This window comes from Peromyscus californicus, unplaced genomic scaffold, assembly GCF_007827085.1.
Source record: "Peromyscus californicus insignis strain IS unplaced genomic scaffold, ASM782708v3 Scaffold_20__1_contigs__length_68692818, whole genome shotgun sequence".
In the NCBI taxonomy this organism is placed as follows: domain Eukaryota; kingdom Metazoa; phylum Chordata; class Mammalia; order Rodentia; family Cricetidae; genus Peromyscus; species Peromyscus californicus.
This window is the reverse complement of record NW_026294503.1, coordinates 42,648,388-42,665,278: the sequence shown is the minus strand read 5'-3', so window position 1 is coordinate 42,665,278 and position 16,891 is coordinate 42,648,388. Positions and strand designations below refer to the sequence as shown.

The 16,891-nt window shown below is 52.0% G+C and overlaps 1 protein-coding gene and 1 non-coding gene across 3 annotated transcripts in view; both read left to right on the top strand.

The window, feature by feature from the left end:
• Positions 1-314: 314 nt before the first annotated feature.
• Myh9 (myosin heavy chain 9) overlaps positions 315-16,891 on the top strand; it is an 87,586-nt gene continuing 71,009 nt past the window's right edge. Inside the window, exon 1 of one of the 2 annotated variants that reach the window (XM_052748245.1) lies at positions 315-463. The gene's annotated coding sequence lies outside the window, so the exon portion shown is untranslated. The remainder of the gene's footprint in view (positions 464-16,891) is intronic. The other variant, XM_052748246.1, reaches the window with a different exon arrangement.
• Positions 1,677-1,778, top strand: LOC128117291 (U6 spliceosomal RNA). The gene has a single exon (XR_008220773.1). It is a non-coding gene; the product is annotated as a U6 spliceosomal RNA (small nuclear RNA).

Below are 16,891 nucleotides of genomic sequence, written 5' to 3'. Positions count from 1 at the left end.
CTGGCTGTCCGTTGGATCCGCCCCATAAGGCGGGGCTCCCGCCTAGGAAGCGCGGGGAAGGTGGGGTGGGCGGAGTTGGGGACGGATGGGGAGGAGGAATCCCAGCCCGTTGGCATCCGTCCCTTGTGTGCTTATAGGCTGAAGATGTGTCAGTTTAGGCCAGACTCCTGCTGGATTGGGCGGCGTGGGGAGGGGCGGGCGCTCTCGGGAGCTCCGCCCCCGACCCGTAGAGGGCTTCAGACCCGCCCTCTTCTGGAAGGGCGGGGCGGGCGGCGTTCAGCCGAGCTGGGTGCGGTGAGGCGCGCAGATCACCGTGGTTCCTGGGCAGGGCACGGAAGGCTCAAGAACCTGACCTGCTGCGGCTCGAGTCTCGCGTTCGCTCCACCCCGCCGCGCCGCCCGAGCGCTCGCGAAAGTCCTCTCTGTAGAACCAGCGCCTGTTCCCCGGGCAAACCCAGGTTCAGGTGAGCGAGCCCTGCCGGTGTGTCCCGCCCCGGGACTCCCGAGCGCGCGCGCGCGCGCGCGCGGCGACTATACGCTCGGCATTTGGAGCCGGCGGCCCTGTGGTTCTCGGCCTCCGCGTGGCCGGCTCCGGCGCGGTCGGGCGCGAACGCCTAGCACCGGGCTCCGCATCCTCACCCGAGGGGCGCTAGGCAGGGAGGCCTTGGGGTTAGGGAGCCGGGGGACACAGTCCCCGCCCCGCTGGGAGTCTTCCCGGTCTGGGCACTGGGAAGTCGGCCTGCTTCTGTCGCCTGTGCACTCCCGCCTCCCCGACGGCCGGCTGGCGCAAACTTTTTAACCCCTTCGGGAACGCCGCAATCCGCGGACCGCCCGCCGAGCCCACGGGGATGAGGATGCGGGCTCGGGGCAGCGGTTCCTCTAAGTTTTGCAAAGGGAGCTAACGGACAGGCGGGGACCGCTTGGCAGCTGTCGGGGTGTCCTGAGTCAGGATCGGTCGGTCCCGCCGCAGACATTGAGCCCAGCTCGGTTTCCGCCCTCCGCAGCGGACTTCCTCATTCGCCCGTCAGCCTTCAGGCCGGGAGGGGGCGGGGAGAGGTGCGCTGGGTGCGTGGGAAAAGGGGACCCGGCTGCTGCGGGGCCCATGATGCCAGAAAGACCCCCGCCTGTCCTCATCCAACCTTGGGTTTCTATTGCCCGAGGGCAAAAGGCCTGGGTCTGCCGGCAATCGTCGGGCCGCCCAGGCGTGCACCTGATTCCACCGCACCCTAGGACGCCACGCCCGGACCAGTGTCTGGGAGCTGGCCCTGACTTTAGGACCAGGCCCGCCTACTGCTGCATCTTTTATGTTAGGGTTAGAGGCGGAGTTTTGAAGACATCCCCCACTTCCCTGTGCAAGGGTCCTCACCCCATCCTGTTCTGGGGCCACGCCCAGGACGGAACTGCTCCCCGCTTCTCCTGGCCCTCGTATCTCCCAAGCAGCGGAGTTTGAATCCTCCAGGACTTGCTTGCGGGCAGTAGTGAAACTGAGGGCAGGGTGGGCCCGGGCGGGTGCCTGAGGCCCCACCCAGCGGTGTTAGGGAAAAGGTTTCTGGGAAGTCCCAGGTCTTTCTTGGGAGACCCGGAGGCTACCTCGGCTGGGCAGTGGAGAGGTCCAGTGGCTTTTCGGTTCCCGATGGGTGGTTTTCTGGATTTAGCAGGATTTCCAAGTAACTCTTCCTGCTCCCTTCGGCAGCACCCCTACTAAAATTGGGACGATACACAAATTCATGGCCCCTGCGCAAGGATGGCACGCAAACTCGTTAAGTGTTCCAATATTTTTAGCCAACGCAGACTGGCATATCCCAGCCATCTCTGGGCAAGCGGCTCACTCTCGAGCACGTCTGGGAGGTCTCCTTGCCTGAGTGGCGTTCCCTCATCTGCTGGGTGCCAGCCAGCCTCAGGACCTCTCCACCTGAACTTCTCACGCTGCTTAGGCAGCTGTGTAACCATCCTGGAGTCCCTCCCAAATCTTGGACCAAGTTAAATTAACAACAACAACAACAAATTAAAAAGGGGAAGAGTCAGCCGGGCGGTGGTGGCGCACGCCTTTAATCCCAGCACTCGGGAGGCAGAGCCAGGCGGATCTCTGTGAGTTCGAGGCCAGCCTGGTCTCCAAAGCGAGTTCCAGGGGCGCAAAGCTACACAGAGAAACCCTGTCTCGAAAAACCAAAAAAAAAAAAAAAAAAAAAAAAAAAAGGGGAAGAGTCTTAGCCCCTTTTTGTTCCCAGCAACATTGTAGCCATTTCTGACTCCACCGTCGAGAGGCCAGGCTGATAACCTCACCTGTCTACCTTTTTGTTCAGGAGGCAGGCTGCTTGAAGGACTGTTTAAGACAGTCTCTCAAGATCAGTCAGTTTATATACAAGGTTGCTGTGGGTGGGGGAGGGGCCTATAGATGTGTAATTGAGCAAATATTTAACTGGCTTCTCCTGCCAGGGACTTAGCCAGGTGGTGTGTGTGGGGGTGGGGTGGGGTGGGGTGGGGTGGGGTGGGTGTGAGTTGAGTAAGACCTGGCCCCTGCCCGCAGGCACTTAGGGGAGAGCTGAGACAAATCAGTAGAGGTGACTTTAGTGTGAGGTGGAGATGACAAGAACTCCGGAAAGGTACCGTGAGGCATGGGACTGCCCTGTGAGAGCTTGTTGGCCTCCTGAAGAGACTTGTGTCCTGGGGAAATTGGAAGGTTTCAAGGAGTAGCCGTGGCACACTGAGGTACAAAGACAGCTTGTGCTGTGTCCCAAACAAGCCAGGGACAAAGGATTCAAGGGATTCCTAGGTTAGGGCCCCCCCCCCCCCCCCCCCCCCCCCCCCCCCCCCCCCCCGGTCTAGGGCACGTAGGGAAGCCACCACGAGGAAGGAAGACATTTCAGGCTTGGCAATCTGAGGCTAGCACGTGGTGAAGGAAAGTGGGGAGTCATTTAATGGATAATTGGGGAGTAATTAAAAGCATCGAGGGATTGCTCAGTGCCGTTCTAGAGGCAGTGTGTGGTGTGGGTGACACTCCAGAACTTTGCTTCTGTACTCTGCAGGTCCTGGCAGGGCAGGTGGGCAGACCCAGCTTCCCCTCCAACCAGCATTAGCAAGTTCTTTTGGGAGGCATTATGTCACCCTGGGGGGAAGGGAAGCTGAGAGTCAGGGACTCTCAGTGGGGCTGCTGGTCTGAAGGGCCTGAGAGGGGAGAGGAGAGGAAGGACAGCGTTCTGGTTTATCTGGTTTTTATTTATTTATTTATTTATTTTTTTAAATTTTTTTACTTTTTAACCAAAGGGTTAGGAGATAGGGCAGCTTCTCTCTTGTGGAATGAAGGGTGCATATTAATCACAGCCTGCCTTTTGCCTGGTCTTGCTCTAGAAAAAAACAAAACAAGGATCTCTTAGCTCTTAGAGAAACACACTAAAAAATGCAGCATTGTTAGGGAGCCGCTAGGGTATTGCTAGAAATGGGGCTGGCTGGGGTTTTGCTCACTTCCTCTTCGAACTAATCCTTCAATAAAGTACTTAAGACAGCCCCTACCAGCTTGACATCTTTATTTCAAAAGGGGAGGAGGGGTTAGCTGTTGTTTTCCTTCTCTTGGAGGGTGGGGAGGGGGATCTAAAGCAAGGGGAAAAAAAATCCTTGCCTTGACAGCTTCCTCCAAGCATCATGTTCCAAAAATATTTAGAATAACAAAATCTGTGTGTTCTCTTAATTAAACAAACGTCCTAATTTACTGAGCATAAAACAGCATCTCCGCCCGCAGGGGCAGGAAGTACATTTTCCTTTTGTGCTGCCCCAGAGAATCACCGCCTCAGCTTTTAACCCTTGGTGCTCTGAGCCCCTGGGCTCAGGGCCTCTGGTGACAACAGAACACTGGTTGCCTAGGCAACAGGCTCAGGGACCTCTGTTTAAAATAAATAAATAAATAAATAAATAAATTTTTAATACAGAAAAGTTTGTGTGTGTGTGAGAGAGAGAGTGTGAGACAGACAGACAGACACTAACTTAGGGGAGTTGATTCTTCTACCAAGGGATCCTTGGGATCTAACTCAGACCTGGTGGCAAGGGTCTTTAATCCACTGAGTGGGAAGCATGAGTGGGTCAGGGAAAGAACATGAACCGTGGTGATAAGGCAGAGTTCAAATCTACCCCTTCCCACTAGCTTTGTGACATTGCACACATTATTCAACTCCCTCAGTTTTCCCATCTGGACCATGGGAATCACGGGATCTACTCTGCAAAACTAAATGCAAGAACTAGAAGGAGTAATCCTGTGAAAGGCCTGCTGTATAGTGGCTGTGTACACCTTTTCTTTTTTTTATAGATTTTATCAGTCTTACCTCACTAGGTAGTTATGTGAAGGTTGAGGGTAGACCATTTACCTTGGTTCCCAACTCAGCATTTTTTTCTACCTCTAAAAAGGGGTCCATGTATCATGGGGTGCTTGGGGGTCGTCTTGCAGGGGCAGGGAAAAATGCCAAAATCATAGTGGCTTTAAGGCTGTCGATGCTTTTGGATAAGCTTGCTTATGAATATGGGCTAAATGACTTGTTTTGAGGTGCTGGCCTAGGCAGAAGTTGCTCATACTGGCTGTATGTTTCTTTGTTTTTTTTTTTGGTCTTTGTCTAAAACATGGTTTTCCGTGTTCTAGGCAATAGGCAAGGGTAGTGTGGAAAGAACATCACCAGACTTGTGTATCTGGAGACCTGGCTTCCAGCTGTGGTGCTGGTAGAAGGTAGGTTTGATCTGTTAGAGAGGACCATATTCCCTGTAAGAGTGTAGCAGTTCATGTGCCTACTGGTATACAGGGGTGCCTGGGAAACTCTACAGTTGAGGGACTTCCTTCCAGATACCTCTGCTTCTCCACTTGAGTGCTTTTTGGGTGGGGTATATGTTGCACACCTTTTTTTTGGGTAGAGATTAAAAAAAGTGTGTGTGTGTGTGTGTGTGTGTGTATGTGTGTGTGTGTGTGTGTGTGTGTGTGTGTTATGTTATGTTATGAGTACAGGTGCCAGAAGAGGCCAGAGGTGTGGGATTTCTCCCTTTAGCTGGCCTTACAAGCAGTTGTGAGCCACATGATGTGGGTACTGAGGACTGAACTCCAGTCCTCTGCCAAAACAGTGCGCACTCTTAACCACTGAGCCCTTTCTCCAGCTTCAGGCACACCTCTTCTTCGAAGGTAGTTTTGACAGTATCTGCTGAAGCGTATTCCCTTCTAACTGCATTCTAGGCTCTTACCCCACAGATAACAGGACTGTGCAGAAGGAAATGTGAGGATAGTCACTGTGGCATTGTCAGAGAAGAAGGCAGGAAACAAGCTCGCTGTCCATTAGAAAGGTCACGTTAATCATGGCACAGCTGTACAGCGGAAATCCTTGCAGCCCTTAAAAGACAGGCTAATCTCTATGTGCTCACAGGGCCTGTTCTCCAAGGGGGATGAAAAGGCACAGCTAGATACTGTGTGCTGTGTTCTCATTTGTGGGAAACCTTTCACCTCTGCTGTTTTATTGAGACAGGATCTCACTGTAAGGTCCAGGTTAGGTTCAGGTTAGCCTTTGCCTTTCCACCCCTGACCACTTGAATGCTGGGATTGCAGGTCTGTGCCATCACACCTGGCGGAGGTGGAAAGGGCTTAAAAATGGACTGACCTGCTCTTCTGGCTTAGAACACTTGAGTCCTGTTTTCCTCAGCCTGTCTCAATCTCACTAGAATGACAGATGTACTGTTCTGATCATCCCATCGCCCACCCCAGCCTGGGAAATATGGGGGGTGATTCCTGTTTTGGCTATGAGAAAAAGAAGCTTGCATGGATTTGTTGTTGAGACAAGGTATCACTGTGTAGCCTTGGCTGGCCAGGATCTCGCTGTGTAGACCAGGCTGGCCTTGAATTCATAGAGATCCACCTGCTTCTGCCTCCTGAGTTCTGGGATTAAAGGTGTGTGTCCCCTTCTTTTGTAACTTGGGGTCATAGCATTTGAAAGTACACCCCTTTTCTGCTCTGCCCCGGTTAATTGCTCAGACATCTGGTCTGTGGTTTTTAATGCATTAGCAGTGGAAAAGCTCAAGTTCTTGACAGTGTGATCAAAGGGACATGGTGACAGGGGAGACCCTGGCCTTTGTCTCCAGGAAGGGCTGATGCCAGCCTCAGATTCTGTGGGTGCTGGAGACGCTGCCAGCTCTCCTCATTCCTTTCCCCAGGGAAGCCTGAGGAAGAGCCTCTGAGGGTTTTGAGCAGGCCCTGTCCCCTGCCAGACAGCGTGGAAAGTCAGAGTGGCGTGAGTCACCCGAGAGCACGTACAGTGAGCCAGACTCTAAAGTGGGCCTGCCACCACATGGGCAGGTGGTTGAAGGCACGGGGAGCTGCTCCTTGGGTCTGATGTGAGTCTCTTTAAAAAGGACCTGAGGCACGGTTGTGCTTGACTTAGTCAGGCTCCCCTCTGGCCGGTTCCCCGAGCCTGAGGTGATTCAGCACTGGGCAGGTGGCTGGAGGAGGAGGAGGAGGCTCCTGGCCTTGGCTGGGGCCTCTCCATGCTGGTTGTGCATGCCCGGGACCCTCCCTTGGCTGGGGCCTCTCCATGCTGGTTGTGCGTGCCCAGGACCCTCCCTTGGCTGGGGAGCTTGCAGTGCTCTCTGGAAGGAAGTCGCTGGCGAAGGGTGAGTCTCCTGCAGGACAGGTTGGACCGCAGCCTATCTGCTGCCCAGAGGTAAGGGCAACTGATCTTTTCCATGCCCCAAGTTACTTCCTTGTGGCCTCTCAGACGGATCTCTAGGTCCTTATGGTGCTTTGCCAAGGAAAAACGGGGTCTCCCAGGGAGGCCTCTATGGTCCCAGTGGGCCGGATGCCTGTCTCCATAATGTTTATGTGTTAAGACAGCCATAGATGAATTTCTTTCATAAGGATGTCACTGACCAAGAGGACGTTTACAATTTTGAAACTTGATCCTTAGATTTTTTTTCTGCTTTTTACTTTTAATTTTCTTCCTGTGCAGTGCTAGGAATCAGTTAGCCCCAAGGCTTAGATGCTAGGCAACTACTTTGCCACTGCGCTTCCTCCCCAGAACTACCCCCCAATCTCTGAATATTGATTCTAATTGTAAATGATCCCAATTAAAAGAAAAACCATTGGCGTCAATGCTGGGAATGGTGGTGGTGCACACCTTTAATCCCAGCACTCAGGAGGCAGAGCCTGGCGGATCTCTGTGAGTTCCAGACCTTCCTTCCAGGACGACATAGAGACCCCCTGTCTTTAAGAAAGAAACCAGACCAAAACAAAAAGTCTCCTTCTGTTGAATGTGCTTAGGCTTGTAGAATGTCTGAGTCGAAGGGCTCTTGGGCATAGTTTTTAAAGAAATACTTTTTTCTTCCCATGATGATGAGCACTTTGCCCAGGATTCATGCCGACAATTGCTCCTGGTCTCACTCAGGCGGGAGGAAGTGCTTTTGAACGGTACCATCTTTCTTGGCTTTTGTGGGCAGGTAGCCAAGCAGCACGCTCAGCTCCCTTAGCCTTCCCTCAGAAGCCTTCTTCCCTCCCTAAAACATCTTTTCCTTTGAGAGGCAGCAAGTTAAAGAATGGGGGAGGTGTTGGGTTTGTCTGAACTTCTTCCAGTTGGGTGGGGCCCTTGGGCTGAAAGAGTTCCCAAAGCTAAAAAAGAAAAAGAGAGAGAGAAAGAAATTAGTATCTCTTATGGGGTAGTGCCAAGCAGAAGGGTGGACCATCCTGAAAGCCACATTGGCACTCACTGTCCTCAGCCAGTTTGAATTTCTAGTAACTTTGACTCAGAGTCTCAGGATCAGTTATTTTTTTGTTGAAGAAAGAAGCCAAGATTTTTTTATTTTTTTGGCTTCGGGCAGACCTGGGACTGGACTCTTGACTGTAACTCCTGCAGCTTGCCTCAGTTTCCCATCTGCAACATACCAGCTTTGAGATGGAGCATGCTTCATCTTCATCCCGTCTTCCTCCCTCCCTCCCCTTATGTTATTGTCGACATCACTTCTCAGGTGGTAGGAGATACTTGTTCAAGTCACAGAGATGAAATTGATTCCCGGAGCTGCGCCTTGGTAACAAGGTGTGGTGGTAGCTAAGTGATGCAGGAAGGAACCGGTGGGCAGGCTTCTGGGCTTGCTGTTGAGGCTTCAGAGGGGGCCAGCCTCTGGCTGTATCCTCATACAGCGCAGCTCAGCTTGTTACTCCGGTCTGAGTTGGTAAGCGTGAAGAAAAAAGGGTTTAGAAAGCAGCAGAGGCACCTTTATGTAGAGTGCCTGTGTTTCCTGTGTTTTATGTGAAGTCACTGGGCTGGAGAAGGCAGCTTCCTGTGTGGTAAACATGAAGAACGAGGCAGCGGAACACTTTTGGAGACTTAACTAGGCCAGAATGGGGGTGAGGGTTAGGAATCTTAGAGCTTGCTGGACGGTGAGGCCTGGGAAGCCAAAAGTTCCCCCTTGCCTTAGCATAGGGTCTGGCGCTTCAGTCAGCTTCAGTCCCTGCTGCTTGAACCCAGCTGAGGCCTCCATGGTGCCTGTCTTAGGGTTTCTATTGCTGTGCTGAAACACCATGACCAAAAGGGACTTGGGGAGGAAAGGGTTGTTTTCAATTAGGCTTAGATCTGCAGTCTGTCCTGAAGGGAAGTCAGGGCAGGGACCTGGAGGCAGGAACTGAAGCAGAGGCCATGGAGGCATGCTGCCTACTGCCTTTTTCCTCATGGCTCTCTCAGCTCGCTTTCTTATACAGCCCAGGCCCACCTGCCCAGGGGTTGCACTACTCAGTGTTAGCTGGGCCCTCCCATATCTATCATTAATCAAAGAAATGCCCCACAGGCTTGCCTTCAGGCCAGTCTGGGTTGATGGGCATTTTCTCAGTTTAGATTTAGAAAACTAGCCAGCACAGGAGGAAGAGTAGCAGCCCAAGAATCTGGGTTTCCGAGTTGAGTCACAGTTCTGCTAGTGACAGGTTAGATTTTCTTTTCTTTTTTTTCTAAATATTTATTTAGTATGTATGCAGTGTTCTGCCTGCATATATGCCTGCATGACAGAACAGGGCACCAGATCCCATTATAGATGGTTGTGAGCCACCATGTGGTTGCTGGGAATTGAACTCAGGACCTCTGGAAGAGCAGCCAGTGCTCTTAACCACTGAGCCATCTCTCCAGCCCCAGGTTAGATTTTCTTTAGCACCTGTATGTAACAGGCTACATGCTGATGAATTCTCCTCTTGCCCCCAGGAAGTAGAAACTCATTCATTTTGCTGAGGAATTGCCTTACAGAGATTCAAACTGGGGGGGCCACTTCAGCTCCTGGCCTTGCAACACCCTTCACTGAGGGTAGATATAGCCTCGCTTGCAAAGAGGATGGACTGGTTCCTGCGACTTTCTCCTTCTCTGGCTGTGAGCTCCTTAAAGAGCACCATCATCGCCGCTGCTGTTGGCCACTCACTGAGGCCTCCTGTGCCTCAATAAATAAGTGGTATTTATTGCAGCTACTCTTTTCATGAGTATGGAGCTCAGGGAGGGAGGGAGGGCAGGTGAGAGGACCGTGGCTGCTAGCGTGGAGTCCAGCCCAGGATAACTTGGTTGCTGTTGGAGGCAGTGTTGCCCATGGCCAGAAGCCCATTGCTGTCTCACGGGCGTGCTCTTGCTGATGCCTGAGCATGGTGCACTGTTGCATTCCTTCCTTTGTCTGTCTGCCTGTCCAACCCTTAGTTATTCAGTAACCACACCGCATAACATGGATTCCCATGCACAAAGCTGGACCCCAGGGCCAGGTGCTGGGAGAATGGAGGCACAGGAAGCGTGGTTCTTGTTTGCAGGAGCCCAGTCGGGGCTCCAGCTCATACAGGGAGAAGCCCTTGGGGAGTCTGAGAAGGCTGCCTAGAGGAGGTGGCACTTGAGCCAGTGGTAAGATCAGAGGGCAGGGCATGACGTGTCCAGGGAGCAGGGTTGGGACTGTGCTCTTGGGCATGTCGGCCCTGCTGAAGCTTTGTTCAGGAGTGACTCAGGTTGGTGAAGCCCTGTGACTCAGGACTGGTGAAAGGTGCCCTCTCTGGTAGGCCCTAGCCTTTTCAGAGCCCAAGGCAGCCCATGGAGGCTTGCATCCTTGCACCATTTCCTGGGAATTCGAGTGCTACATTCCACTCCCAGGTCATTAGCCTCTGACTGGGTGCTGGGCAGGCTGCCCATGTCCTCTGGTTGGGTGGTCAGACATGTTATACCCAGACAAAGGACTTGAGGTGAGATTTTTCACGGACTATTGAGAAACAGCCATTGCCATTGGAAACTGTCCTATTAAAGTTAAAAAGGAAAGCCAGGAGCCTGTTGTTCACAGCACAAGTATGGCAACAACACTGCCTAGAAGCACCCCACCATTGGAGTTTCTGGGTTTCCTGTGCGTGCACACACATGCAGTCATGCACACACCTGTATGCACTTCACCAAATCCCAAGCAGAGCGATACTGTGAACTCTGATTTCTCATTCAGAGCTGTAATCTGAAGTTTTCTATGTTGCAACATCATCACACTGGGTATGATGGCCATGTTATTGTCCACTGAGGGGTAGAACTGTTCACATTGTCGGGAAGTACCATGGGTTTTATTGACTCTTAAAATGTGTTCACTCGATGAGCAGCTAGCTGTTGAGCGTCTGTCGTAGGTCTTCTCCAGAGAGGGTTGCACATCAAGAGGCTGGTGCCTGAGATCACTGGGCTGGCTGCTCTCTGCACTCAGGGCTGGTCCTAGGAGCATGGTCGCTGCCTTTGGTGTTGCGGATGAGAAATGGGGATTTGCAGAGGAGATTGGGCTGCTGGGTGCCCAGTCCGGTTCATAGAAAGCTGGTAAAACCACTTTGTCATTCATGAGCTGTCAGGAAGCTCAGGAACTCGAGCCAGTTGCTGGGAGACCTTTGCAGGCTCTGTGGAGGAAGGTCTTCCACTTTCCGCCTCCCATGTCTGTCTCCTGTGTGTACCGGTGCAGTTTACAAGACCTGGCTCAGAAAACCCACGTGGAAGAGGTGAGGGACCAAAGTCTCCAAGGGGCCTCGTTCACAGTGTGAGGTCCGCTGCTGAGGACCATACTGAGTAAAAAGAAGACTGCTGAGGGGCGGGAGGAGGAAGGAAGAGGGGATAGGGCCCCACCCATGAGGGCGGGGAGGGTCAGAAAACATCTAGATACCTTGCCAGGGGCCCAGGACTCTGCCGAGGCTTCTGCCTTGCTGAGATGGTGTAAGAATTGTAGCAATAAGTTGCAACAGTTTGGTTTTGTTGTAAAAAGGAAGTTTCAGAATCCTAGTGGCAGCTTTTGAAGAGATCTTTTATCTGTAAGTGGGGAAATATTATTTGCAGGGGGGCAGCTGGACTTCAGGATGGCGGTGGGTGCCTGCTTTTGTCAGGGAGAGCGTTGTACTTAGCTCTCTCTGCCCCCACCGCTCAGTTCACACTCCCGTTCAAGGCTTTCTGAAATGTGCGGTCTTCTTAGAGAGCAGGAGGGGTAACTTGTTGCTTGGGAAGGAGCCAGAAGCTTGTTACCACCTGCCCGACTGGGGGAATGAAGCGGGCTGGGGTGGACTCAGGCACTGCAATCTTCGCTCACCTTCGTGGGTCCTCTCTCCACTCTGCAGTCTGTATTTGTATCGGCCCCTGGCCTCTTGGGTTTGAGGTTTGTCACGGTTCTCAATCAACACCCCTCCACCCCCCTTTACTCAAAGCAACACAAACCAAGGCCTAACCTAGCTTTCTTTTCACACATGGGTTGAAGTTGGTACTAATAAAAAAGTAATTGGAGGAGTCCAGCAGCTGGTGGAATGTTCCTAGTTAGGGTGAGGCCCTTTGTGACCCTTTTAAAAAGAGATTAGTTTATATGTATTGCCTTCATGTAAGTATGTGTACTACATGTATGCCTGGTGCCCAGGAAGCCCAGAAGAGGGCATTGGGTTCCTGAATGTGGAGTAATGGATGGATGGTTATTGGTCACCATGTGCTGGAAACCGAATCTGGATCCTCTGCAAGAGCAGGAGCGGCTCTTGATGGCGGAACCATTTCTCCAGTCCCCCTTTGTAGCTTTATTCACTTCCTGTTTACACTGCCGTTCCAGTCCCCCCTTGTATCTTTATTCACTTCCTGTTTACACTGCTGTTTGGTGATTGCAGGCCAAAGATTATCATTGAGTTTATATTATTTTACATTATTTACTAGCTGTCATAGCGGAGGTGGGAGAAGGGAATGTAAGAATTAGAAATGGGCCGGGCGGTGGTGGCGCACGCCTTTAATCCCAGCACTCGGGAGGCAGAGGCAAGCGGATCTCTGTGAGTTCGAGGCCAGCCTGGTCTACAGAGCGAGATCCAGGAAAGGCGCAAAGCTACACAGAGAAACCCTGTCTCGAAAAACCAAAAAAAAAAGAATTAGAAATGGGAGGAGGAAGTGGCACATGGTGGGGACGGGGCAGCAGCTGAGTTTGGATCCCATTTTTTATCCAGGTTATTTGTTCATTAGCTATGGACTGAACGGCTGGGTGTGCATTAGAGGCTGTCGTAGGTTCTGGGACTGTGCCATTGAGTAAGTCCTTGGATGTCCCTGCAGTGTGCATGCTATGGAAGCAGACAGCAGCCACAGGAACCGGTTCACTGCCATCACTCCAGGCTGCTGGAATGGCTACAGTGAAGTGCCACAGACGGGCCACTAGGCAGCAGGCATTTGTTCTCCCAGTTCTGGAGGCTGGAAGTCAAGGCCACAGTGGGGCCATTGGCACCCTGGCTTACAGGTGGCCATCTTATTGTGTCGTCACATACTTGTCTTCAGCATATCTGTGTCCTAATCTCTTACGGGGGGGACACCAGTCATATTGGATTTGGGCCTATTCCAGTAACCATGGCTTGACTTAATCGTCTTTGTGAAGGTGCTGTTTCCATCGTGGATAACAACCTGGGTCTTCAGCCATCAGAGGAGCCCAGTCCAGCCCAGACATTCTGGTGACCTTTTCAGGTCTAGCACCTCCTGGTGTTTTTTTTTGTTTTTGTTTTTTAAGGCAGAGTCTCACTATGTAGCCCTGGTTGGCTTGGAAATCTTTATGTAGACCAGGGCAGCTTTGAACTCATAGAGGTCCATTTGCTTCTGCCTCTGCTTCCCCAGAGTTGGGATTAAAGGTGTGCCCTACTCACCCCTACTACTTCTTAGTCTGCTTTGATCCCCACTTTCTCACATGTAAACAGGTTGGTATGTCTTCGGGCCATAGAGGAGCTCAGTGAAGGCTAGACTTGGCTGCGTATTGAAACTGTGTACCAAGCACCAGCCCCCTTGCACCCCTCCAACCTGACTCTTGTCTTGGTGTTCTGTAGACAGCCGAAGGATGGGGTACCCTCAGCAGTCTGACTTGAAGTCTGACTGACTTGAAGCAGCGGGTGCACAACCCCCCATCCCAGTCCTGCCCTCAGTGTCCCTTTCCACTTCAGATCAAAGCCCTTAGCCGTCCGGCTGTTCAGCCTTTTCCACCTAGTGCTGAGTGTGGCCTCTCTCCGGCTGAGCATCAGCCAAGTGTGGGGAAGTGGCTCAGAGTTATACACTTTCAAGTCCCTGGGGCTGGCCAGTGTTGAGTGGCTGCTAGTAAAGCTTCTTTGCTGAGTACTTAGTCTGGCTGGGGCGCCACTCCCGACCTCTCACGGAAGTGCTGGCTCCATTCAGGCCTTGCCTCGCTGTCAGGACCCTTGTGAAGTCCCTTGCAGTCCCATGGTGGACTGGGGAAACGGGAACATGTTTATATGTGATTGGGTCAAACACACTGGGTTAATTTCAGCACCTCCCTTAGCTCTGGTGGCCTTGGGTGGGTGGCTATATTTCCTTGGCTTCTGAGGTCTAACTACCCTAAAGTGTGTGTCCAGTGCTTACATAATAGGCGGGGGCTCTGGCTTCTGACTGATTGCTTTTCTCTCACTTGTAAGTTATGTGACCACTGTGACTGTTTTTTTTTTTTTTTTTTTTTCCCTAATCTGTGATGGAGGAAAAGAAGCAATAATACCTCAAGGGGTTTTGGTGCTCAGTGAAGCTGTGTTTTTTATTTTGCATGTTATTTACATATAGTTTGCCCAGCACAACTATGTGCTTCTTGGGGCCTTCTTGGGGATCTGCAGGTTCAGTGGCAAACTTCTGTTTAAAAAAATTATGTGGAGAGCTAGAGAGATGGCTCAGCACTTAAGAGCACTCACTGCTCTTCCTGAGGACTGGGGTTCGGTTCCCAGCACCCACACGGCAGCTCACAACTGTCTGTAACTCCAGTTCCAGCGGGCCCAGTGCCCTCTTACGGATCCTGTGGGTACTGTACACAGGTGGTGCACAGACGCACATGCGGGCAAACACACATACACATAAAATAAAAGTAAGGTAGAGAGACACTAGTGTTGGCCCCTGGCCTCTGCCCGCACAGAAACACATGCATGCACCACAATACGTACAAAAGTCCGTTTTGTATGTCAGTCTTTTCATTGTGACTGTATGAAACTTGAAGTCACATCCAGGTGATTGTGGCTGAAGTTTCCTACAAGGAAGGCTGTCAGGAGTAGTGCTCTCATTTTATAGCTGGGCATGTTGAGACTCCCAAGAACCTATTTTGTTCTCATGGCCTCCCACCTTCTCATGCCACCATCTTTTTTTTTTTTTTTTTTTTCCATTGAGACAGGGTTTCACTGTGTAGCTGTGACTGTCCTGAAACTCACAGAGATCTGCCAGCCTCCGCCTCCCGAGTGCAGGGATAAAAGGCATATGCCACCAACACCTGGCTTCATGCCACCATTTTATGGGTTTCTTCTGCCACAGTGGCTTTGGGTTCCAATCGCTTACTGACTTGTTGGTATCGGGTATAAGACCCCACTTCAGGTGAGCGTGTGCAGGCCAGGGCAGATGTGGTCAGCAGGTGTGTGTTTGGGGGGTCAGGAAGGAGATATCTTTAGCCCGCTTTCTTTAGAGAACCCAGCTTCTGCTTCTCTTCTCCAGCGTGCCTGCTCCTGTCGGCCCCCACCAGCCTGCTGTTCTCAGCCTGCCTTCTGCCCACAGCCTGCTGCCTGCACTGTTTCCTGTCCCTGTCGGGGTGAGGAGGAGGAGGAAGAGTCGATGTATAGTCGAGCGCTCAGGAGGAATGCCTCATTATCCCACGACTGTGGGGCACGTGGTGTTCCCCTGCCCTCCCAGCGATGTGCTCCCCAAGCTAGCCGTCCCCTCCTCCCCAGCCCTAGCCGCAGGTAGTGAGTTCCAGGCTTCTGGCTAGAACTCCCAACCTCATGGCACAGAGGACAGAAGAGCTGCAGAGCTGCAGAGCTGCAGAGGCCCACCTGCCGCTTCTCAGCTGTGTGTCCTGCCTGGGAGCAGTCTGGGGAGGCTCACAGGCGGCATGGCTCTACCACACGCCTTGCGAATCGCACACTGTGTGAAGTGCCCAAGTTGGCTGCTGTGGGCTGGGCCTCTCTCTTCCCTTGGAAAACCAGTCCCGGGCTTTAATTATCTTTAGGTTGAAGTAGCAGAGCCCCTCCCCCAGTTCCACCCACCTCTTTTCTTCTGGCTTTCAGACAAGAATGTGAAGAATGTGGTCCTCTGTTGTGGACCTGAGTAGAGGTCTGGGTGCTGGGGCCATCTGGGTGCCTAGGCCATCTGGACGCTGGGGTGGGGGGACTCAAAGGCTCTTCTCGGCTTTACAGGCTGCTTTGTTGTGCCCAGACTGACGGGGACATTCCGGATTGGTTGTGGTTGGCTTATTAAATTCCTGTATATTCGATGTGGCCCCTTTGAGACAGCTGGGAGGAGCTGTAGTGGGGAGATGACCCTCTTCCTCTCCCAGCAGTCTCACCTCAGAGGAATCAAGTTCAAAGGGATTGGCAGGGGGAGTCTGGTGCAGGAAAGGTCAGTGTCAGGCCTGAGGACCACTTCAGCTATGGGACAAGGAGACCAGAGTCGCCCGCGCCTTCTCCTTCCTGATCTGGTGTCTGCTGCCTTATTGCATCCTAGGCTGCAGGGAGCAAAAGGGTTGGATGCAGGACCCTGGAGCCCAGAATGAGAACTGCAGGATGCAGACGCTAATAGCAAGCCATGTACCGGTTGTCTCTTTTGCTAATCAGGATACCAGCAGAAGTTACCTGACAGCGCTGCCGTATGTGAGGTCGGCTGCTATGGAGGCAGCTGGGATGAAGTTCATGGCCGTGTGTTCGTTTGAGCTGGGCTCTGTAAGGGAGATTCTGAGTGATTCGCTAGCTGATTCACACCCCCCTCACCCAGACAGCAGAGACGACTCAGTGCTTGCTCAGGAGAGCCCAACTCAGAGCATCACTTTTGTCTCGACCCCAGCATCTTCTGGGGCACTTCTGTGCTGCCATCTCTGTGTGTGCTATGAGCATGTCTGTGAACACAGGGCTATGCCCACAGATCTCTACATACATCTTTATGTACACATACCTCTCTGTGTATCCAGGTTTTGTATATGTCTCTGAACAAGTCTGTGTATCCAGCTTTTTGTGAGTACATGTCTCTATGTACATGTCTGTGAGTGTACATGTGTGCAGTGGTCTGTGTATGTACATGTTTGTGTTTGTACATGTCTATATGCAGCTAGGTCTTTGTGTGTACATGTCTCTACATCTGTTTGTATCTAGGTCTTTGGGTATGCATCTTTGTGTGTATGTGTTTATTTATGTATATAGGTCTGTGTTCACATATCTGTTATGCACATGCCTGTGTATGTGTCCAGGTTTTGTGTGTGTGTATGTGAGTGAGTGTGCAAGTGTGTATGGAGGTGAGAGCTTGTGGGAGTTGGTTCTCTCCATACCATATGGGTCCTGGGGATCAAACTCAGTGCCAGACAGACATTTCCCCCCTTAGCCATCTCGTTGACTTTCTTCCAGGTTTTTATGTATATATGGTTACATGTGTTTGGGGGTACAGGGCTTGCTCCAGAAC